The following is a 23,863-nucleotide window of genomic DNA, read 5'->3' on the forward strand; positions in this document are numbered from 1 at the left end:
TTCATTTATATGAAGTAAATGCATAAAAATTACTCAGCTTATGGTTGTGATGTGTGTAACCAACACGCAGTCCCCAACAGCGCCCTGTACCTCACTCCAACCCTACTCTCTAGCCTCTGTGTCAAGACTTTTCTCTCCCTTGTTCTTCTGTGTGTGGTGTGTGACCGCCTCGCAGTGCTGCTGGGAGAACTCAGGGGAGCACATAGTTACAAAGCACTCCCAGTTCCCGAGGCGGGGGTTGTTGGTCAGGGCGCCAGCACTGGAGTCTGACCAGGCCTAGAAGGTGGGGGACAGGAAGGGGCAACTCCCTGCACCAAGCTCCCAAACCCCTTTCCTGGGGGCAGGGGCGGGGGCGGGGCTCGTGGCCGAAGGGCTTGGTTTCAATCCCCACCTCTTAACCCGGACAGGGCAACACCTGTTGGAGGGGCTCATTCAGACCATAGCAGTGTGTGTTGGTTTGAGCATGGATTCTTCTACTCGACAATTTTGTTTCTTTCTGTTTTTTGTATCAGGGATCGAACTCGGGGCCTTGCACTTGCGAGGCAGGCGGCGGCACCACATCTCAACACTTTTGAAAGACTAGATCCATTTAGGTCGCTGCTGTAGCAGTTCTTTTCCACTGCTCTGGATGGAGCACTCCATTGTGTCAGTACAATGCATTATGATTTATTAATTGGTTGTACTCTTGATGGCCACTGAGAGCATTCCTAATGTTTTGCTTAAATGTCGAATTCTGCACTAAACCTGCCTGCACCTGTCTTCCAAGGGAATGCTCAAGCCTTTCTTTCAGTGCAAGTGTGGCTGTCAAGTGTTGCAGCCACAGGCCCGATGCTTGCTCGCTGCCCTGTTTTCTAGACTGTCTCGTGGAGTGGACACAGGGATTCACAGCCCTGTGCAGGGCTCCCGTTGCTCCACGCCCTCGGAGACGCCCACGGTGCCGGCTCGAGGTGCGGGATGTGGACGGAGAGGCATAGTATTTATTCACTGTGGCTTTCCTTTGCATTTCCCTGGTACAACGTGATGCAGAACTGTCTGGACTGCTCACAAGCCATCCTCTCTTGGGAAGTGCATGTTAATTTAGTTTCTTAGTTTTTAGTCTTTTCCTTAGTGGTTTGTAGGAGTCCTTAACATATTCCAGGTAACAGACCTTGGTGCAAGGCACTGAAATAGCTTCTTAGAGTCTGTGGCTCAGCCACGCTAAAGAGGAAGCAGCCTGAAGCTTTGCAAACACAAGAAGGAGAGAGGGCAGCAAGAGGCTGAAGACAGGAGACAGTTCTGCCCAGAGATCTTTTCCTAGTGCTCGGGGAAAACGGCCCAGGGGACAATATGTGGAGGAGGCATTGTGGAACAGATGAATGGGGAGAGACACTGTAGGAGCAGAGGATTCTCTTGCATTTCTCCCAGTGTGGCAGCTAAGAGGACACAGTTTGGGAACAGTGGGATTTAAGACTGGATTTTCTATCTGGCCAACCACCTCATCTTCAGTCACCCTCAGAAATCTGACTGCTACCTCAAGGAGGCTCTTCGTGGCATTCATCTGTAAGAGCGTGGATCGGCCTCGTGTGCCCTTCCCTCTTGACAGGGTTCAAAGCCATGCATGTTCCTCTGCTTCTCACAGCTCCAACAAGGCCCGCACTTCTTCTTAAACCCATGTCTTAGCCAGTGAGACAGAAATAAGCACTTTGGATCCCAGTCTACTCCCTGGGTCTGCCCCCCCCCCCCGGCCAACCTGTGAGCAGTAGAGGACCAGGAGGGGAACAGGAGGACGAGGGAGGGGAACAGGAGGACGAGGGAGGGGAAAAGGAGGACCAGGAGGGGAGCAGAACTGGGAACAGGAGGTGACTGGGCCCCCAGCGGTTCTCCTCGCAGGAGCAGGAAGCACACCTTGGCTTAAGGGTTGACCCCAGCAGGACCACGGTCTACAGCCGGAAGCGTCGCAAGGGCGGAAGGCGGCCGGGGGCGGAGCCTCTGCGTTGAGACCGGAGAGGGAGGCGGAGGAGGAGGAAGAGGAAGAGGCGGAGGAAAAGGGGGATGGACGGGAGGGAAGGACGGGGAGGAGGAAGAGAGCCGGAAGGGAGGATGTTTTCGTATTTCGTTCCCGGTATCTGCGCACCGTTTGCGCCAGGGACCCCGGCCGCACCTGCCCCCCCCCCGCTCCGCCCCGCCCCGCCCCCGCTGCTTCCGACGTGGGTCCTTTTCGGGCGGACTTCGGGGAGCCGGTGTTTGCAGGGGAGAGTGAATGGCGCGTGGCACGGAGCAAAAAAAATTAGAGGTTAAAGAGCACGCTAGGCCTGCGAGGGAGAGTTTCAATACTCCGGAAGATTACGCGGGACCGGGACCAGGTCCGGGCCGCCGAGACAGCTCAGCTGGGAAAGCGTCAGACTGAAGACCTAAAGGACTCTGGTTCGACCCTGCCAGAAACCCAGGGTCTTGGCAGGTCTCCGTCAGCTTTTGCGTAGTTTTGGTCCCACATAGCAAGTAGAGGTTCCTCTGAGGCCTTCCAGGAAGTGTGATACACTGCACCGTGTTCTGCTGCACGTACAGTTCATTTCTACTCGTGTGTGAGGGGAAGGGAGTTTTAATCACAAGAAATGTGAAGGAAGAAAACTGGGCAGAAATCACAAGAGAAGTCAGAAATAGAATGGCACTGTGGAGTCTATGTGGGTGTGGCCGGCATCAGAGCAATCTGGGTTTAACTCCATTGTTAAACGCGGAATAGGAAAACTGTTGAGTATCACTGAACTTTTAAACAGGTAAAGAAAGTCATGGCAAAGTCCTGAGTTCGACTGCGGGTACCGAAGGAAAGAAAATCGCGGTTTGCTTGTTGACGTTTCTTCAATCTTGCGCCTACATTTAGAATTCCCAGATCTTTGATTTGGACTCTTTGGAGTCCAGGAAACAAGCGCTTCTACGTGAATTATTCTGTCGAGCATTCATGAAGTGGCCTCGAAGACAAAGCCGAAAGCAGTCGGCCCAGGTCTTGCAGGGCGCCTGCGCGGACTCGGGAGCCGCAGACCACGCCTCCCCGTGGCGGCTCCGGGTCTGGGGCGGCGCAGAGTGCAGCGCTCAGCCATGCACTGCGACAGCGGCCGGAAACGCGACGCGGCGATGTTGTTCTAATAGTTACGTCTGAAACACGGGTGTGCTAACTTTAACAATATCTTCGGTCACCTAGGATATCTGAAATACTGCTTCAACAAGTGATCGATCTTAAAGTTACTGAGATGTCGAACACTGGACTCAGTCATCGTCAGAGTGAGGCCGTGGCTTCCCCAGCTTGCCCACGGCTCTGGGTTTGAGCCACAGCATCGTGAGAAAACTTTTAGAAATCATTATTTTAAGGAAACCTGGCCTCTTTTACATTTGAAGCACCTCTCGTAACTGACTTGCATTCAGGGTATCTAAAGCCAAACTTGCTTCCTCCCCCTTTTCCGTTCCCTCCCTCCCCAGAAGCCCAGACGATACCCCTTCCACTTTCTCCTCCTGTTGGCTAAGCAACTTCACCGTACTTTATGCTTCTCCAGATTCATTCTCCGTTCCTAACCGTAGGTCTGTCCTCTTTTGCTGAAGGCTCACACCTCTCCCGCTCTTTCAACCCCTCAGGCTCTTGAGTAGCTCATGCCTTAGGCATTTGTCCTCGGCAGAGTGGACAGAACACCCAAGTTGCTTTATGCTTGGGATAGAGTAAAATGCTACGAGTTGCAACAATTCATAACAAAACACCAAATGAATTGCTCCATTTCTATTCAGTGCCAGCTTCCACCAACAAATCCTGACTCATGCTGCTGAGCAGGACCAGAGTGTGGTAGGCAGGGGAAAGCTTCGATATCCTTGCATTTTAAGGTAAGATTTCTGGAGAAAATCAGAACAGTCCCAAACTGAGACTCGACTCTTACCACCCACAAGGGAAGGCTGGGGCTTTAACAATTCAGCATAGAGCTGTGATGCAAGCTGCTTACAGCTGGTATTTCATTCTTATTTTCATCACAGTAAGGATCCACAGTAAGGGACGATGAATTCACACTTTATTTTTTTAGTGCTGAGGATCAAACTCCAGGCCTCCCGCATGCTAGGCAAGTGTTCCCCTACTGAGCTACACCCTGAGACCTTAAGAGTCCATTTTATAGCTAACACTACTAGAAAATGTGTAGGAATCAGAGTTTTGGAAAATCAGAAACCCCTACGAGCGAGCAGGCGTAGCTTCGTGGTGACCACATGCTTGCAAGTGTGGCCCTCAGCCTCAGCTCTGTCTGGACCAAACCCCAGGAGGTCTGACTTGTCCCCTCCCTCTGCTCCCACCCTGGAGGCCTGAGCGCCTTTCTCCACCCGCTGAGCAAAGTCAGAGAAGCAGAAGGGGTCACTGTGTCCACGCGTCCCGGACACTCTAACCTCGAGGCCTTGGCTGCCTGTCTGCCATCACTCCCTCTTGCTTGGCTCCTGTTCCCTTGAAAGTTGCTGCAGGTTTCGCCTTAGGGTTCTTTCCTCTCTGCTTTCGAGATCCTTGCAGGTTTCTGAGATGCAGCACGCTCCCTTTGTGATCGTGTTTCTTTTGAATACCATCTCTCCTTATTTGTCTGGATTTTTAATTTGAAGCCCTGGTTCAACTCTCTGTACTTCTAGTCTTTGCTTTTTTTCTGGCTCACTGTACAGACTTAACTTTCCAAGGAACTCTGAGTCAGTTTCTTCTGTGGTTGGGGGTGGGGGCTGAGACCCTCCTGCTTCTGCTTCTTTGTGGCAGCCCCAGCGCTGCCCAAGACAGCCAAGGCAGCAGGTGAAGGAGAGGAGTTACAGGAGAACCAGCCTCCTGCCACATCCGCCACTCTTTGGTGCCAGCTCGGAAAACTCTGTGCCTAGTATGTGGTGACAGATTTCCTTGCATTTTTCCCTAAAAGTTTTTATAGTTTTAAGTTTATATCTACAATCTATTTTGAGTTAATTCTATATAAGGTGTGAGATGTATTTATTTATTTATTTATACCTGCAGCTGCTCAACGGCTCCAACCACTATTTGCTAAAAAGTCTGTTCTCCATGGAATCATTTCTGCAACTGTGTAGAAAACACTGGGCTCTTCGTGTAGATTTATTGCTCTCTCTGTTAACCTTTGTGTCCACCTCTCTTCCAGTACCACAGAACCCTAATTACTTAGTTAGCAAGTCTTGGAATCAGGCAGCTGATTCCCACACGTACTTTTTGATTAGTGCATATTGGTTACACAGATCAATGGTTTCCTTTAGGCAGACATGTGCCCACCTATATTCCTAATAATTATTGTAGCGTTTCTAATTCTTCAACTTTCTCTATCAATTTTGGAATAATTTTGTCTCTATCTTTTTTTTTTTTGGTACCAGGGATTGAACTCAGGACCTTGTGCTTGTGAGGCAGGCGCCGGAACCTCTGAGATAAATCCCCGGCCCTGTCTCTATCTTGATTAACTTGATTAACCCCATGTATCTGTTTGGAAGGACTTTTTGGCCCTGCTGAGTCTTGCAAACTGAACACAGTGTGATTGCTTATTCAGGTTATCTTGGACTCATATTTTATTTTTCAGAATCTAAGGCTTGGTTATATCTACACCTAAGTGTCCAGCATGGTCATGGTCTGGGCTGTAACCCCAGCATTTGGATTTCAATTTGTTTTTATTGTTGTGACGGGGGGTTTTTTTGGTACTGGGGATTGAACTCAGGACTTTGCACTGTCACGCAGGTGCGGTGCCACTGAGCTACATCCCTGGCCTATAATCCCAGCATTTGGGAGGCTGAGGCGGGAGGATCGCTGTGAGTTCCAGGCCAGCCTGGGCTACATATCGAGACCCTGTCTCAAGAACAAAACAAAACAAAAGGATAGACCCCTAAGCATTTCCCTTTTGTCGGGCACTGTCCCCTCGTTTCTGTAGCTCTGGGGCTCTGGGCATGCTAGGTGAGCCCTCTAATACTGACCCACCTCCCAGCTCTGTTACGATTCGTCACTACGTTTTCTTCTACGAATTTTACAGTTTCGAATCTTAAGTGTAAGTGTATCGTCCATTTCTGTTGATTTTGGTGCATGGATGCCCGGTCCCACGCCCACCGGAATCTGCACCCCTTAGTGGCACCCGCAGGACCGCTGGAGCCCAAGACCGACTCGGCGCGCTTTGGCCACTGGGGGCCGGAAGGCCTTCCGGAGACGGCTGGATCTGATCCGGGCCTTCGGCTGCGCGCTTGCGCGGCGGGCTGACCCAGGCCGACAGTCCCCTCCCGAGGCAGTCTGCGGAGACCTGGGCCTCGCTGGCCCAGTTAGATGTCTCTTCCTGGCAGCTTCCCGAGATCTGGCTTCGGGGTTCACACAGAGTAAACACAGCGGGCTTGCCCCGCTAGACAGAGCGCCGGCTTTGGACCGCGTTTCAACCCAGTAACAGCAGCGGGGCGGGTGCTGAGCGGCCCGGGGGTGTAGCTCAGTGGTAGAGCGCGTGCTTAGCATGCACGAGGCCCTGGGTTCGATCCCCAGCACCTCCACTAGCTTGCTGGTTTTTTTCACCGTTTGCCGGGGCACCACTGGCTGGCGCGCCTGCTGCAGTTTTCTCACTGCCTCCTGGCGCATCCTTAACCCGAGCTCTCCCTAATTCAGCGGCGGTGAACTGCGTGGTGCTCACGCGTGGGCGCGCGGAGCCCTGTGAGCAGCCGAGACTCTGCTCTGCTGTCATTCGCGTTATTAAGAAGCAGGAGAGGAGGCGGAGAAGGGAGAAACTTGGAAATCTTCCTTAGGTTCCCCCGGGCCCTGTGCGCAGGCGCTGCGGCCTCCGTTTGCCTGGGACGCGGGAATCTGAATCATTTTCCAAACGCGCGCTTCACGCTGAAACAGGTATGAGACGCAGCTTGAAGGCCTCGGCAGCACGGGGCTGAGGGACGAAGCGTCCTCGTGACCCGGGCTCCTCGCCCGAAGCTCAGCCGCACGGTCTCATCCTCACCCCGCCGCAGCCCGGCCTTGCGTGCCCTGGGACCTGCGCGGCCCTGGTACCGAGGCACCGACCCGGCGAGCATCGGAGGGCGAATCCTGAAGACCAGGAGCGCGAGGCGGAGATCCGGGCCCACTGCGCTCGAGACTGGACTCGGGCCGGGACCCCGAGGGGCGCCCCTCTCCCCTCCCCTCCAGGCGCCTCTCTCCTCCTTCGCAGGCCGCTTCCTGGGTATCAAGGCCGCGGGTCCGATGGCAACTGTGAAAGCGAACTCTCAGGGCCTCGTCTCCTTTACTGGGAGTAAGGGGTGCGTGTGCGTGTGTGCGTGTGCGTGTGTAAACGAGGCGAAACATGAAAAAGCCAGGGCTCTACCGCTGAGCTACACCCCCTGCTGCATGTAGAACCTTTAACAATCATCTCTGAAAAATACTACTTCCATTCCCACTTTTACTTTTTTGTAGGATGAAGAATGATCCTGGGTTAAAATCTACCACTTTGGAAATTCCTAAACGGAATATACCCAGACACAGACCAGAGTCCTAAGGACGCTGTTTCCGACCCCAGGATCTTTCAAAGTCCGCTCACCATCCGAACCAGAAAAAAAATCACAGCTTCGCTCCAAACCGCACAACTGCGCCTCAAAGCAAGACCCCCGGGTGCAGAGGAGGCGCCGGCACCGCGGGTTAGGGTCAGGCTTAGGGCCAGCGGTCAGGGGTGCTTTGGGGTGGGCATGGAGTTAGGGTTAGGGTTTGGGGCCAAGGCCAGGCCTCGCCATGCTCTCCGCTGCCCTGGCTCTGAACGACTCACTTTCTCCAGATTGGGATTCAGTTGGGCGGCGAGGACCGGACCCACAGGGTGAACGCAGCCTCTCCGGGTGCTGCAGCTGGGCGGGCCGGCAAGCTCCGCGCCGCGTCTCAGGACGCTGGCGCCCGCACTCCAGGGAGAGCCGGACAGAAGCAATTTAAATCAGTGGCTTCATCACACGCTGCACCTGAGTATGCCCTGAAGGCGGGGAGGGTCGAAGGCCTGCAGGTCGGACCTCCTCTCGGCTCTGGAAGATTTGCGGCTGGCGGAAGAGAGCTCGTGCACAGCGTCTTGGTGACGGCCTCGAGCGAGGCGGAATTCCATTCCACATAAACCGCAGACCCTTCAAAGGGCAGGGCGGTTCCCGGACTTCAGTCTGGGCCCTCGGAGCTGCCGCAGCTGGCGTGACCTGGCCCTGCCTGCTTTCTCCGCCTGTGCTCTTTGCCTCTTCTTTCTATTTGGAAACCGCAGTCTCCCCGGGAGACGGGGCTATTATTGCAGTCACAGCATTGACGGAGGGAGAAGAAAGGCGACACCCGAGTCCGAGGTGGCCTGGACGCGCTCGCACGACTGCGACCTGGGGCCTGACCGTCGGCAGGACAAGGTCTACCTTGTCTTCACCGTTTCAGAGAATCCTAGACTCGGACCTGGTTTCGGCACCGCGTGAGATGGAGAACACAATGCCGACGAGGAGGCTCCTGGGCCCTTCCCACTCCTGGTCCCGGCGAGCGGGCGAGCCAGGGCCGCTGGGCCAGACCTGCTCAGAAGTGTCTCCTGCAGGCTCGGAAGTGTCGCCTGCAGCCGCCTCGAAACCTCCTTCAGCTCCGCAGCGCTGTGGCGGGAAAGCTGCCAAGTTTGGTACTGCTCTGTGCCAAACTATCGCCAAATCAACTGCCTTTTAGAAACCACGTTCGTCGCGTTTGTTCACAATTCCCTGGGTCAAAAGTTTGGGTAGGACCCGAGCAGCATTCATCTCCCCAGACGAGGGGGCCCATTCACTGCGTCCGGTCGTGCACTCGCCTGGTGCCTCCGCGTCCCTCGGCCGCTCCTCTCCACCGTCGACGCATCGGGGCCACGCAGCGTCCAGAGCTCCTCTAAGGGAGGGCGCGGCCGAACCGCAGGTCTCCATCCTTCTGGGAAAGGAAACCACATCCTTTCCGCAGCTTTCAAGGAACAGTCAGGGAACAGTCAGGGGCTCCCTCGGTGATTGGCTGGGGGCGTCCTCGGAGTTTTCACTTTTATGTTCTCTCTTCCTCCTGCTATTTCAGCAATCAAGTCTATTCTCTAGGAGAGGCGGGGGTAACCAAAAGGAAGAAAAGCAGAATTATCATTTGCGGATTACCGAGGGTATACAGTGTCCTGGGAACAGAAAATACCGTGGAAGTGCTGGGTATCGAACCCAGGACCTCATACATGCAAAGCATGCGCTCTACCACTGAGCTACACCCCCGCCGCTGACCAACCTCTGTTTTTGAGCTCTGTTAAAAGCTCTGACACCCATTGTCTGGATTCTTTGGAAAGCCTTTGTTTTCGTTCTCCTTCACCTTTGTGGTATTCGTTTTGTTTTGTTGCAGCTGTACTCTAGGGGTAACTGCATTGTGGACCAAAGTGCCTCCCCCCCCAAAAAATCTACAGGCACAACCCAAGGCTTCGGAAGCTCCTCGACCGACATACTGTATACACGAGGAAAATCACGGTTCTTATTTCCAGGGCAGTTGCTGTTTTCCTACGTTGCATATCTTGAACAACGTTTTCGTGTTGGCAAGTTCAGAAGAAAGATGGGGGGGGGGGTTACAGGATGAGCTCCTCTCCAAGCTTCCCCCTTCTCCGCTCCGAGCCGACCGTGACCTGCTTCCTGTGAGTGCAGATCAGTTTGTGTGGTTTACTCTCCGTTAGCAGAGGTGTGAGCTTTTCAGATGGAGGAGGACGCAGGAGGTAAACGGCCCACTCAAATCACTGGGATGCCAAGGCCCGACCCACACAGCAGATACCAACCTTGGCTGCGATTCTCAGCAGCTTGGAAGACTGTGGGAGTCAAAGAGAAAAGGAATGAGGAGCCCCACGATTTCTCTGTGCTGTGCTTTGCTGGCGAGCTGTGTCCGGGCGAGCACGGGTGGAGAGCCTTCGGGCGGAGCCTGCGCCCCCTCGCCTGGTCTCCATCGCCCAGGCCAGCCCGGCTCGGGATACCCAGGAGGCGGAGGGGCAGCGACGGCCCGCGCCGCTCAGGAAGCTGAAGCCTGCCGAAGGCGAAAGTTGGAGATACAGAATCAAAAGAGAAGCGGCAGGAGGCCCTTGCAAGGCAGCTGACGTGGCTCGGGCAGGAGCGGGCGGGACTGATGTTCTGAAGGTCCTTGGTCCAATCCTGGGTACCGGCAGCGTGTTGTTTTAGTCTTGGTCTTAAGAGTTGCTTAAATAACATCTCCGCGAAATAAAGAAGAGCTCTAAATTCCAAGCCAGGGAAGTCCCGTTTTAATGTTTCTTGATTAGAATGACATTCAGTAAAAATTTAAAATGCCATCGCAGGCCCAAAGGGCGGGACCGGAAGGAGACCTCGGGGTGGCCGCCGGCCGGCGCTGTCCTTGCTGCAGGCCCCCCGCGTCCCTCACCCGGTGGCCGAGCTGCAGCCCGCAGCCTCCCCCGGAATCCGTCGACGCGCTCGGGGCGGGTGAGGGGGGCGCGCACTGGAAATGGCACCAAAACCCACGCGAGTTGGGGCCGGCAGGAAGCAGCCCGCCTGGAGACACCGCCACCCCACAGGCCCCGCTGGGACTCGAACCCAGGATCTCCTGTTTACTAGACAGGCGCTTTAACCAGCTAAGCCACGGAGCCCGCACTGTGTGCCCCTTGGCTCCTCTGATTGAGAGTCAGGGCGGATGTAGACGACGGCCAAGGTACCCTAGCCCGGGTCTGCGGCTCCACCCGTGGATCCACCACAGCACTCCCGCGCGAGTCGCGGACCAGAAGGGAAGCGCAGGGACTCCTTGGGTCGGTGTCGCTATCAGTGCCGGGCCGGGTCGGTGCCGGGGCAGGAGGAGCGGGAGGCCGAGGCCGAGCCTGGGCGCCCGGGGCCGCGCTGCTTTCCGGCCCCGGAGGCGCCCGGCGATCCCCTGCGATTCCTGGGGAAAGGCGGCTCTGGCGCGCGTCTCAGGCACCAGGGCGACGCTGAGTCTGAGGGTTTACGTCCTTCAGGGTTCAGTGGATCCCCTGTCCACTCCCACCCTGAACTTGCGCGGGAAGCCTGCGGGTCTGCCCCGGCCTCTGCGGCGGACCTGACCACGCGCCGGCCAGGCTGTCCGGGCAGCAGCCCCACCCCCGACGGCGGGGCAGCGACCGGCGGGCGGCGACCCGAGCGCAGACTCGACAAGGGCCTCAAGAACTGGACGGGGCCGGGAGCTCCTGACCTGGGAGTGGGAACCTGGTGGCAGGGACGAGGTCGCGGTGACGGGGTAGCCTCTGCAGAGGGGGTGGCTTTGGGGTGGCGGAAGGACGGGGGGAGTGCGACTGCCCGCTTGCCCCTTGGCTCCTGGGCTCAGGCAGGCGGCTTGGGATTTTTGACTGGTGATGGCAGGAGGATGAGTGGGGCTCGGAGACGACGACGCTAGGTCTCCCACGTGCGGGGAGCAGGGAGGTGGACGCACCAGGACCCCGGCAGGCAGCGGGTGCTGCTCTCCTACGAACCACGACAGCTCAAGGCGAATTAAAGAACAAAGACAGGAAACGAGACCTAGGGAGAAGCTGAGCTTTGGGCCTGGTGAGGGCTGCTCTGGGTGGCAAAGAGGACAGACCCGAGCTCGCCTCTCTGCTGGGTCCATAGGGAGTGACAGTGACTCACAGGGCCACCGTAATCCTAAAACCATGAGGATCTTATGCTGATGAGGATTTTACACTGACCAGGGCCTTACGTTCATCAGGAAGGCCAGATGTGGAAGATGCGCTTACAACAGTAGGTGGGATGAGTTAAGCTGATAAGGAATTTGATTTGTCCTTCCCCAGGTAAGGCCTTTCTGCTCGGTTCTCAGAGACCCAGGGCGTCTTCAGCTGGTGTAATCCTGCCGTTGAGCGTCACAGCATCATGGAACCATTGAGGTCTCAGCTCTAACTGGAGGCAAAAATAGAGTTATGTTTCAGCATGTCATGGCTGGCCTGTAGTCAAGAAGACTAGGCCTGATCATAATTTAACTGTGAAATGATTTTCCCCCAGAATTATGTAGAATGGCTTCCAACACCGGAGCAGCCGGAGCCCAGGCTGGGGACTCTGAGATTTCTGGCAGCTTGGAGGAGCCCTGGTGCTGCCTGGGCCCCGAGGACCCCATTTCCATGCAAAGCAGAAAGACCTTACTGCTCAGGTCCAGTCTGAGCCGAGACAGGAGCCAGGCACCAGCTCCTCTGTCCTTTGTGTGCCAACAGCTGAAGGAGCTCAGGCGTTGCTGCCGTTTGCACATTTGGGACGGAAGGGGAGCTAGGGGTGCAGACTGGCGCCCTCCGCGGCTGGGGCGGGGCGCGGGGGCGGAGCGCAGGCTGAGCCAGCGGAGGCCTGGGTTCCGCGGCCGACCTTTCCTAGGGGAGGTCACGGCTCTGGTCTAGCCTCCACAGAGACGGGGCTGAGGAAGAAACCATGTTCCTGAGAGAAGGCGACTGCATGGGCTCTGGGAGGATGGGGTCCCCTGCAGTCAGGGCTGCGCCCAGATAAGCCGGGAGCGGTCAAAGGAGTCCGAGCGCAGGGCTGGACACCCAGGTTCCCGAGCAGACGGCCCCTCTGCCGGGCCGGGCTGGCTGCCTGAGGCCCTCAGCCTGCCTGGGCTTCTCTGCTCAGCAACCGCTTGCCAGCTAAGAATGTTTTTCTGCACTAAAAGAAAATTTACATAGAACACCGGGGTTTACAGGTGCAGGACTGACGAGTCTCATATGGTTGCAGGATTCACACCAATGCTACCAAAGCGAGCCTGGGTTCTATGTCCTAACGGACTGAAAAGCTTAAAAAAGTAGTTTCGTGAGACGTGAAATTTGTAAGAACTGCAAATCTCATCCTCAAGTCACAGCAGAGCAGTGATAATCTCACAACTTCTCCTGGGTCACACATGTCTCTGCACCGTAAGATTTTATTATTTTTAATTTTCAGTGCTTATCCACCACGTACAGATGGTAAGCGGTCTTTGACAGTCAACTTCACTCCTAAGTCGCAAATGTGTTAAATATTACCGAGTTGCCGGGTGAGGTGCTGCATGCCTGTAGTCCCAGGTCTCCAGAGGCTGAGGCAGGAGGATCGCTATGAGGTGAGGTGGCCCCAGGGAGTTCAAGGCTAGCCTGAAATATATAGCAAGATCCTATCTCAAAACAAAACACCGTAAGACATCGCTATTGAATAAGCTATGAATTTATTATTAAATGAGTCCCTAGTTTGGCTCAGAATACACAGATGGATGCAGGGTTGTTCGGCACGCACTGGGGAGGAAGCACTAACTTAGCTAAAATGCTCCAACACCCGGGGTCAAACCGGGGACCTTCCAGTCTTTGGGTCTTCAGTCTAACGCTTCCTCAGCTGGGCCAACATTTGTCTGCTGTGATAGCACAGACAAACCTTGAAGGAGGCCCTTTATTTTTTAAAGGTGATAGATTAATAACTACCACAAATTTTCATTCTTTAAGAAGTATTTGATGCTATGGTGTTGCTGATTGTATGACTTGGGCTAAGGTGTCATGATTGATCTAAACAGTTTTCCTTCCTGGTATAATCTTCCCCAAAGAGTTAAAAGAATCATACCACAGTGATATATGTGCACCCATGTTTATAGCGGCACAGTTTGTAATAGCTAAAGCTTGGAAACAGCCCAAGTGCCCATCAACTGGAAACTGGATAAAGAAGATGTGGAATTATAAAATGGAAATTAGGAAACTCAGCCATAAAGAACAAGAAACTAGAGTCATTTATAGCTAAATGGATGCATATTGAGGTCATACTCTTAAGTGAAATAAATAGGACCCACATGGGTAAATACCAAATAGTTTCTCTAGTGTGAGAAACTGAGAGTGTAAATAAGGACAAAAAGAATTAATAACTAATAATTGATACTTTGAAATAGGAAAAGGTCCAAAGGGGTAGGGGTGGTGGGAGGGGAAGAGGAAAGGAAAGAATGGAAAGGAAAAATGATGAGAAAATAAAATAAAATGGAAAAGAAGTCCATGTAAATAGGGAAGGGTTTAGGGGTGAAGGCTGCACAGGTAATGGGGAAAAAATAAGAACCAAGATACATCATGTACAGGTAGAAGCACCCAAAGATAAATGTAAATGTATTGTATACCTAAAATGTACCAGTAAAAGAATTTAAGAAAAAAAAATCAATGCTATGAAAAAATTTAAAGCACCAATTAGCTTCACATGCCAGAAGGGGTAAGAAATTTGCTGAGAGGCCAGGCGGGTTGGTGCCCGGCTCTAATTCCATCACTCGTGAGGCCGAGGCAGAAGGATCGCTGCGAGTTCCGGGCCATCCTGGGGTACATAGTGAGTTCAAGGCCAGCCTGAACCACGTAATGATGCTAGTCTCAAAAAAAAAAAAAAAAAGCTGAAAAACTTTGGCTGGCCTTCTGTATATACAGAGAGAAACCCGCACCACCCCAAGCCCAGTATCCCTCCCGGAGGACCTCCCGGTTACCTAAGCCCCTGGAGGCTCCGGGATCGACCAGGGGCCTCGGGAACGCGCAGCACGCGCTCCACCGCTGAGCTATGGCCCGCTGGCAGCCCACGCTCCGAAACCCCTGCAGAGGCGGCTTTCCATCTGGGAGCTTCCAGAACTTGGGATGTGGTGTGTACATCGATCCCTCCTCTCCGACTCTAGCTGAACCTCCTGATAGATTTCATCCCGTCTCACAGCGACGTCAAGGAAAGATAACTCGATGCTCCTAGAGAGGCACTGGCTAGGAGCCACACGCCTCTGTCCACCCTGCGGGGCCCCTGCTGACCTGTGTATCAGCAAGGAAAGAGAAGTACTTTAAATACACATACAAGTAGAAAAAACAAAATTATCTCAAACCAATGTTGTAACACCAACAATAATGTATAGGAAGAGAGTGGATCCAAGTAAGTGTTTACCAAGTAGTTCAACCTTTCGACTACCTGCAAGGCACGCGGAGCTGGAAAACTCGCCTTGCTTGTGAGGTGCACGCTTTGTGACGCCAGCAGTGTGTAGGGCGACTTTATATATTTTGTGTGTTTTCGGGATGGGACCGAAGTTGGAAACTAGGGCTCCCACTGGGAAAGGGGGTCCAGCAGAGCCCCCGGAGCTGGCCTGGGTCGATTCTCAGCAGGGTCCCTGTCAAGGGAACCCAGTTTTTGCTACGGGAGAAGGCCGGGCTAGAAATTTCGCCCGGGGCCCTGGGCGGGACAGATCAGGTTACACCGAGGGAGCTCAGGGGAACAAAGTCAGTCCAATAAAGTCAGGATTCTGGAGTCCACACAGAAAGGGAAGGGGGGAGGGGGACTGGGAGGAGCAGAGAGGAGAAAGCGCTTCCTGCAGGAGAAGGCCGATCAATAAACGCGCAGGGAAAGAGATCATTTCCCACGGCCCCGCGTGGACACGCAGGCCAACACTTAGGCAGCGCCAGGCCTCGCCAGCCAGCTCGCTCGGGGGAGGCCCCGCACCGGGAGCTCCTGACCCCCGCGCCCAGCTGCTCCGGGGCAGGGCGTAGGAGCCGCCTCTGGATACACACACACACACACACACACACACACACACACGGTGTGCAGTTCTCCGGAGCCGCAGGGAGGGAAATCTGTGGAACTTTAAGAAAAAAAAAAAATCGGAGAATGTCTTCGCGTGGCTAGGTCTACGCAAAGGCTCCTTACACCCCGGCCACCTACCATCCATGAAGGGAGAGAGCACAAATCAAGTTTGCGTGCTCTGCTCTGTGAAAGACCTTGTTCAGGGGGAGAAAGTGCTGGCTTCAGGGTGAAACTGTTTCTAAACACCCGAGATACCCAGTGCGCATCCTCAATATATAGAAAGACAACTCTTTAAAAAACCTAGACAGCAGAAGTGGAAGATCCATACTAGAAGTGAAAATAACTTGTAATGCAGGCTGGTAATAAAAGGGTTGAACCTCTTAACACACACCTATTATTACAATATAATTCAATTAAAGACAATTTAACGATTCATTTTTTGTTTTTTTGTTTTTGATACGGGGATCGAACTCAGGTCCTTGTGCTTGCCCTGCAGGCAGCGAAACCACTGAGCTAAATCCCCGGCCCATTTTATTTATTTTTAAATTTTGAGATGAGGTCTCACTAAATCACGAAGTTGCTGGATCTGCGGTTGTCAGGTAAAAGGCCGAAGACCAAGACCAGACCAGGCCACAACAAGCCTTTATTAGGGGAACAGATCTGCCGAGCCACCCCTGAACAAGGGAGAGACAAAAGCAATATGGCCGGGGCAGGGAGAGTCTTTTATAGAGACTGGGGTGGGGCTTGTAGGGCCTGAGGCGGGGTTGAGTGAGGTAGTGACTAGGGAATGGAGGAGCCGGTGATGTCACTAGTGGTAGGAGGTGAGTGAGTATTAGGTTACTCTCTAGGTGGGAACAGGGGCATGCTGGGAAGAAGGGTTTGTTCTTTGGTGGGAGCAGCCATCTTGGCATGACGTCACACAGGGGAGGGGACAAGGCACGACGGGAAGAGGGCAGCTACTCTACATAATAGCTGCTGGGGTAGTGGGACTTATCAGGGGTGGCTGTGGAAATGTGCCAGTCCCACTCTCACCGAGGCACGTGGCTCATGCCGTGAGGCGAGCTCTGGACCCAAAGCCACAGTGGCGTCACGATACACCTTCCGTAAAGGACCAGCTCTTCCAGTCTGAGACCTGGCTCGCAGACTCACACTGGCCTGGCAGCTGTGGGTCCCTCTCCACCCCCTTTCTTTCCTTCTCTGCTCCTCTGGCACGTTCTTTAACAACATTACAAAGCGGCTGGGCCTGGCAGCGCACGCCCGTGATCCTAGCACTCAGGAGGCTGAGGCAGGAAGGCCCTGACTTGGAGGACACCCTGGGCTCCACAGTGGGTTTAAGGCCGGCCTGAACTGTGTAGGGAGATCCTGTCTCCAACAGCAACAGCAGCAACAGCAACAACAACATAAAAAACATCGCAACAAGTTACAAGATTTAAATTGGGAGTTGGTGAAAAAATAAATCCCAAGACTCCCAAAAAAATCCCAGATGTGGGAGAATATGTTCTTGTAAGACCGAGGGCCTTACCAAACGCTCCGAGGAGCTGAAGTGGAGCACACCCGGGAAGGAACACACCGGCCATGTTGGGAAACAGACATTTATTAGTCTGGCCAGATGGCACTCCCGAAGCAAAATAGCTCAGAGAGGCACCTGGCTCAGAGTCCGAGGTTGTTTTATAGGGGGTTAAGGGGGGGGGGGTTAACATGTGGATTCAGAGAGAAAAAAAAGAACAAAGGTTAGTGGTTCATTGTCACATGCTGATGTTCAGCAGACATCCTGACTGACAGTTACGACCACCCTGTTTACAGATTGTCCTATAGATACTGGGCCCGGGGACTTTTGGATTTAGGGCAAACAGATGGCTGAGTAACCTCACCCTATTACTGATTGTCCATTGTCCCGAGGCAAACACACTCCAACCATCAAATTTACAACAGAATCTAGGGGAGTAATTAACTTTTGAATCACACAGTCCCACATTCTAAAGGAAGAAGACTGGGATCCCTGTGAGTGAGGCAGAGCCTCCATGTGGGCAGAGGGACAAAGACCACCGGGCAGTCTTCATCTGGAAGCTGGTAGCTTGAAACTGGTCTCCTGGGGTCTTCTGGGGACGTTCTCAAAACTGAATGTCAACACGCATGAACCTGGAAGCTTCTGAAAAACTCCCCAGAGGAACGAGCTCCCGGCCTGCAAGTCCCAGGGGCCCCTTCTCAATTCCGGCAGTGCTGCTGCCCAGGTGGTCTCCAGGCAGTGGGTCCACACCTTCAGACCACCTTTTCCGCAGTGTGCTCTCTGCGGGTCACCTTGATCGCTAGACGCCAGCCCCAGACTGTCTGAAATCTGCACTATGCATTCATCACGTTCAGATGCGAATGCCGCCCCCCCCCCCGCCCCGTGCTATCCAACTCCTAAAAAGCACAAATTGTTTTAAACATTTTAAACTCTTGTTGTACACGATTGCAGTGCGTGATTACATTCATCACAGGGAGCTGGTACGTGTGCGGAACACATCTTAGTTCTTTCCACTTTCCTTTCCCTCCCTCTATCTCTTGGTCTCATTCCCACTGGCAAAAGATCTACTTCCCTATTTCTGATTATGCATCTTTTATTTTGCTCTTTAAATTATGCATACTTTGGGTTTCTCACACAAGAGAAACCATTAAACTTGCGAAGGTACAAATTTAACAGTCGGCAGCCCACGTTCACCACCCACTCAAGTGTCTGCTCTGCCCCAGCTTTGGAAAAGCCATCTGGTCCGAGACGCAAACCCTGGAGGTCTCAAAAGCTTCCCTTTTCTTTCCTCCCAGCCTTCAAACCCAGCGGGCCCGGCCTCTCCGGCGTCCGGATGCCCGGCTGCTCCTGCTCTGTCCCATCGCCTTCTGCTCCTCTCTCGGGCGTCGCTGTGGAAGTGCGGGCGCCCTGGGGCTCCAGAGTCACCCGGGGCGCGTGGGGACCGTAAGCTGCACTCATGGTGTCCTCAGCGTGGACACCTCCCCGTCCCCTCTTCGGGCGCCCTAGTTCCCCAGACTGTCAGAGCGGGGGAAAGCGTCAGGGCAGAGGAGTCCACGTCCCCAGGCAGGGTGCTGGCGCGGCTTGTCACAGCCTGCGACTAAGCAGGTCAGGACGCAGGCCCGGTCCCGCCTCGAGAGCCCTGGGGCTCGGATGCCACGCGAGCCGTGAGCGTCTCAGAAACAGCTTGGTTTCCTCTTGTTTCTAAGACAGAGAGCTCCGCTCAACCGGGGGTGTAGCTCAGTGGTAGAGCGCATGCTTAGCATGCATGAGGCCCTGGGTTCGATCCCCAGCACCTCCATTGATTGGTATCTTGTTGGTTAACTTTTAACTCGATTGACTGGCTATCCAGTATGGCGCGCCACATGTCTCCGTGGATGGTGTGTGTGGTAGAGAGGGCTTCTACATAGCCTTCCTGGGTGCTGTGTGGATGTCAGTGTCCAGACCAAGGCTCACTTAGCTCTTTTCCACCTCTTCCCCGCCTAATCCTGGCAGGGAAGATCATTTCTGTCCCCAGTCCTGGAGCAGTGGTACCAGCTGCTTCCAGCTCAGGAATGGTGGACTCACCTGGGCACACCTCTTGCACTGGTCCTCAGTCAGCTTCCAGCCTGCATAGGTGACAACACCTGGCGTGGAGAGAGTTATGGCTGGAGGGGCGAAGGCTCCCATTCAGTCCCCAGGGTTCCCTGTGAAGGTTGCTGGTTGGATGAAATGAGCGTGTGGCTTTCAGGTCATTGTCACCAACTCAGACACCTGTTTCCACTCCCTAAAGCCACTCTACAAACATGAACATAGGGAGACAAATCGAAAACACTCTGCTGGCTTCTCCACGAGATACTTATAGCACCCCCCCCCCCAGTTGTGTTTATTGTGGTAAATCACATGTTTCATAAAGTTATCTTACCATTTTGAAGTTTGGTGACATTAGACACATTAATGTTGTTGAGCAACCATCTGCACCATCCAGTTCCAAAACCCTTTTCATCTTGCAAAAGTGAAAGTCTGTACCTGTTACACGATAATTCCCACTCTCCCCCAACCAGCTGCTAGCAACCACCACTCTGTTTTCTTTTTTTTAAGCAAAGCATTTATTAGTACATTTTAGATACACATAAAGATAACACTCATCATAGAGAATTTGTACCCATACATGATATATCTTGCTTTTTTCCCCACTATGCCCTCCTTTCAACCCCTCTTCCCCTCCTTATTTACAAAAGCTGTGTTTCCATTTTTCCCTTTTAGTCTCTTTTTCCTTATCCCTTCTTCTCTTTCCCCCTCCCCTCCCTTGTTCCCCTTCTCCATCAGAATATTTTCTTCCCATTTCCCAATGTCTATTATACATTTTAGTCCTTATTTCCACTTTCAGTATCTCACACCAGAGAAAACACAGTATTTAAACATGTGTGTCCAATTTATCTTACTTAAGAGTATAGTCTGAAGGTCTATCCATTTAGCTGTAAATGTCTGAAACTCATCCTTCTTCATGGCAGAGCAATATCTTTCTTTCTTTCTTTCTTTCTTTCTTTCTTTCTTTCTTTCTTTCTTTCTTTCTTTCCTTCTTTCTTTCTTTTTTTTCTTTCTTTCTTTTTGTACCAGGAATCCAACTCAGGACCTTGTGCTTGCAAGGCAGGCACAGCACCTCTGAACCAAATTGCCCACCCAGTACTCAATTGTATATATATTAAGAAATCATCTTTATCTACTTGTCAGTTGATGGGCATTTGGGCTGTTTCCAAGATTTAGCTATTATAAATTGTGCTGCTATAAACATGGGTGTGCATATATCACTGTGGTATGATGCTTGTAATTCTTTTGAAAAGACACCAAGAAGGGGAATAACTGGGTCAAATGGAACCTCCAGTTTTAGTTTTCCGAGGAATCTCCACACTGATTTCCACAGTGGTTGCACCAGTCTGCACTCCCACCAGCAGTGGAGCAGTGTTCCTTTTCCTCCACAGCCCTCAAGCCTTTGTTATTGGCTGATTTTTTGATAGCAGCTATTCTTTCTGGAATGAAATGGAATCTCAGCATTATTTCAATTTGCATCTCTCAAATGACCAGTGATGTTGAACATTTTTTCATATGTTTATTTGCTGCTTCTACATCTTTATCTGAGAAGTGTCTATTCATTTCTGATGCCCATTTTTGGATTGGGTCTTTAAAGTGAGGGGAGTCTGATTTTTTTCAGTTCCTTTTTTAAAAAATTCTTTTATTGGTACATTTTAGGTATACAATGCATTTACATTTATCATTGGGTGCTTGTACCTGTACACGATGTGTCTTGGTTCTCATTTTTTTCCCCATTACCTGTGCACCCTTCACCCCCTCCACCCTTCCCTATTTACATAGATTTCATTTCCATTTTTCTTCCTTTCTCATAATTTTTCCTTTCCCCTTCCCCTCCCACCACCCCTACACCTTTGGACCTTTTCCTATTTCAAATTATCAATTATTCATTTTAATCATTTTAATCCTTATATACACTTTTGAGTTCTTTATATATTCTAGATATTAGTCCTTTAAGGAACAGCTGGAAAAAAATTTTCCAACACTGGGTTGTCTCTTCACTCTGTTAGTGGTTTCTCTTGCTGTGCAAAAGCTTTTTAATAAGATGAGATCCCAGTTGTTCATTCTTTGTAGTATTTACTGTGCAATTGGGGTTTTGTTTGTAAAGTCTTTGCCTACACTAGTGTCTTCCAGAGTTGTACCTAGTCCATCTTCTAGTAGATTTTGTGTTTCTTCCTTAATATTTAGATCTTTGGACAATTGCTTCCTGTTTTCAGCATAGCTGTTGTTAGTGGGACTGCAGTGGCTGTGAAGATGGCTCAACCAACTGTACAGATGCTCTTCCATGAGTCACCTGTCCAGACCATCCTGATGCAATTTTAGTGGAGGATTGCAGAGCTGGTGATATGATCTGTCCTGAATGTGGGCTGGTTGTAGGTGACTGGGTTATTTATGAGGGATCTGAATGGAGAACTTTCAGCAATGACAAAGCAACAAAAGATCCATCTTGGGTTGGAGATTCCCAGAATCCTTTTCTGAGTAATGGAGATTTGTCTACTATGATTGACAAGGGTACAGGAGCTGCAAGTTTTGATGAGTTTGGCAATTCTAAGTACCAGAATCGAAGAACGATGAGTATCTCTGATAGAGCAATGATGAATGCGTTCAAGGAAACAACTCCCATGGCAGACAGAATCAACCTCCCTTGAAATATAGTTGATCGAACAAATAATTTATTCAAGCAGTTATACGAGCAGAAGAGTCTGAAGGGAAGAGCTAATGATGCCATAGCTTCCGCGTGTCTTTATATCACTTATAGACAAGAAGGGGTTCCTAGGACATTTAAAGAAATAAGTACTGTATCACAAGTTTCTAGGAAATTCGCACATGTTTTAAACTTATATTGAAAGCTTTAGAACCCAGTGGTGTGGATTTGATTACTACTGGAGACTTCATGTCCAGGTTCTGCTCCAACCACTGTCTTCCTAAGTAAGTGCAGATGGCAGCGACACACATAGCCCACAAGGCTGTGGAGCTGGACTTGGTTCTGGAAGAAGGCTGATCTCCATGGCAGCGGCAGCTATTTACATGGCCTCACGGGCATCAGCTGAGAAGAGGACCAAGGAAGAAGTGGGAGATATTGCTGGTGTTGCTGATGTTACAGTCAGAAGTCCTACAGACTCATCTCTCCTCGAGCCCCAGACCTCTTCCCTACAGACCTCAAATTTGACCACCCCAGTGGACAAATTCTGCAGCTGAGTTGAGGTGGTGAAAGTAGACTCACATCCACAGGACTTTGTCTATTGTTCATAGCCTGCACACAGTGCTGGGTTGAGCCTTCACAAGGAAAACAAACATGGTATGCGTTTTAGAGCTAAATGTTACTGCTTGGCATTCTGCATATATATTTTTTTGGTACCAGGGATCGAACTCAGGTCCTTGCACTTGCACAGCAGGCGGTGAAACCACCGAGCTAAATCCCTGGCCCTAGTAAAACATATTTAATGATTTAAATTTCTTATGCAATTTACATTCCTTTGTACCAATCTAGGAAACTGTATTTTGGAAAATATTTGAAATTATGTAAAATTCTTGAATAAAACATTTTTCAAAACTAAAAAAAAAAATTTAGATCTTTGATCCACTTTCATTTTAGTTTTGTGCATGGTGACAGATATAGGTCTAGTTTCAATCTTTGGCATGTGGAAAGCCAGATGTTCCAGCACCATTTATTAAAGAGACTATCTGGGGCCAGGGATTTAGCTCAGTGGTTCTGACGCCTGCCTCGCAAGAGCAAGGACCCGAGTTAGATCCCTGGTACCAAAAAAAAAAGAGGCTATCTTTCTTTCAGTGGAGGTGTCTGGCTCCTTTGTCAAAGATAAGGTGGTTGAGTGTGTCTGGAACTGTTTCTGCATCCTCTAGTCTGTTCCTTGTGCCATGCTGTTTTTATCACAGTAGCTCTGTAGTGTAATTTCAGGTTGGGGACTGTGATGCCCCATGCCTTGCCTTTGTTGCCCAGAATTGCCTTCACTACTCTAGCTCTCTTCTGATTCCAAATGAACTGTAGGATTGTTTTCTCTAATTATGTGAGATATTCTGTTGGAATGTTGGTCAGGACTGCATTAAATCTGTATAACAATTTTGGAAGTATGGCCATTTTCAGTATATTGGTTCTTCCTACCCAAGAACAAGGGATACCAAGGGATACCTTTCCATTTTCTGAAATCCTCTTCAATCTTCTTTTTCAGAGTACTGTAGTTTTCCATGTACAAGGCTTTTACTTCCTTCATTAGATTGATTCTTCGGCATTTCATTTTTGGGGGATACTATTGTGAAAAGTGTTGTTTCCCTAATTTTTTTGTTTCTGTAATTTATCTCTCAGTATGTGTACAGAAAGGCTACTGAGTTCTGAGTGTTGACTTTGTATCAAGCTACACTACTAAATTTGGTTATTAAATCTAGAAGTATTTTGGTGAAGTTTTGAGGTCTTCTCTGTACAGTATCATGTCATCTGCAAATAATGAAAATTTAACTTCTTCCTTTCCTATCCTTATTCCTTTTATTTCTTTCTCTTGTCTAATTCCTCTGGCTAATTAACCACTCCATTTTCTGAGTTGTAACTTGATAACACTCAGTACCACACAAAAGTGAAATCATATTTGTCTTTCTTTTTCTGTCTTATTTCACATTTAGCATAATGTCCTCAAACTTTTTCAGTACTGTAGCATATTGCAGAATGGCTTTCCTTTTAAAGGCTGAATATTTCATTGCATGTATACCCATTTTGCTTATCCATTCATCCACTGAAGTGGATTTGTGTTACCTCTACAACTTAGCCACTGTGGATCATGCTGCTGGAGCAAGGCTGTACAGATATGTCGAGTCTTTGCTTCCAGT

General features: G+C 51.2%; 4 non-coding genes and 1 pseudogene across 4 annotated transcripts; 3 read left to right on the forward strand and 2 right to left on the reverse strand.

Annotated features, from left to right (window-relative positions):
* Window positions 1-6,420: 6,420 nt before the first annotated feature.
* Window positions 6,421-6,492, forward strand: Trnaa-agc (transfer RNA alanine (anticodon AGC)). The gene has a single exon. It is a non-coding gene; the product is annotated as a tRNA-Ala (tRNA).
* Window positions 6,493-9,114: 2,622 nt separating this feature from the next.
* Trnaa-ugc (transfer RNA alanine (anticodon UGC)) lies at window positions 9,115-9,186 on the reverse strand. The gene has a single exon. It is a non-coding gene; the product is annotated as a tRNA-Ala (tRNA).
* Window positions 9,187-10,491: 1,305 nt separating this feature from the next.
* Window positions 10,492-10,565, reverse strand: Trnat-agu (transfer RNA threonine (anticodon AGU)). Its single transcript has one exon. It is a non-coding gene; the product is annotated as a tRNA-Thr (tRNA).
* Window positions 10,566-16,500: 5,935 nt separating this feature from the next.
* LOC110349738 (transcription initiation factor IIB pseudogene) lies at window positions 16,501-22,230 on the forward strand (annotated as a pseudogene).
* Trnaa-agc (transfer RNA alanine (anticodon AGC)) lies at window positions 18,687-18,758 on the forward strand. The gene has a single exon. It is a non-coding gene; the product is annotated as a tRNA-Ala (tRNA).
* Window positions 22,231-23,863: the final 1,633 nt, after the last annotated feature.

Source organism: Heterocephalus glaber, unplaced genomic scaffold, assembly GCF_053883595.1.
Source record: "Heterocephalus glaber isolate CG9 unplaced genomic scaffold, H.glaber_assembly_v1.0 deba00001472, whole genome shotgun sequence".
In the NCBI taxonomy this organism is placed as follows: domain Eukaryota; kingdom Metazoa; phylum Chordata; class Mammalia; order Rodentia; family Bathyergidae; genus Heterocephalus; species Heterocephalus glaber.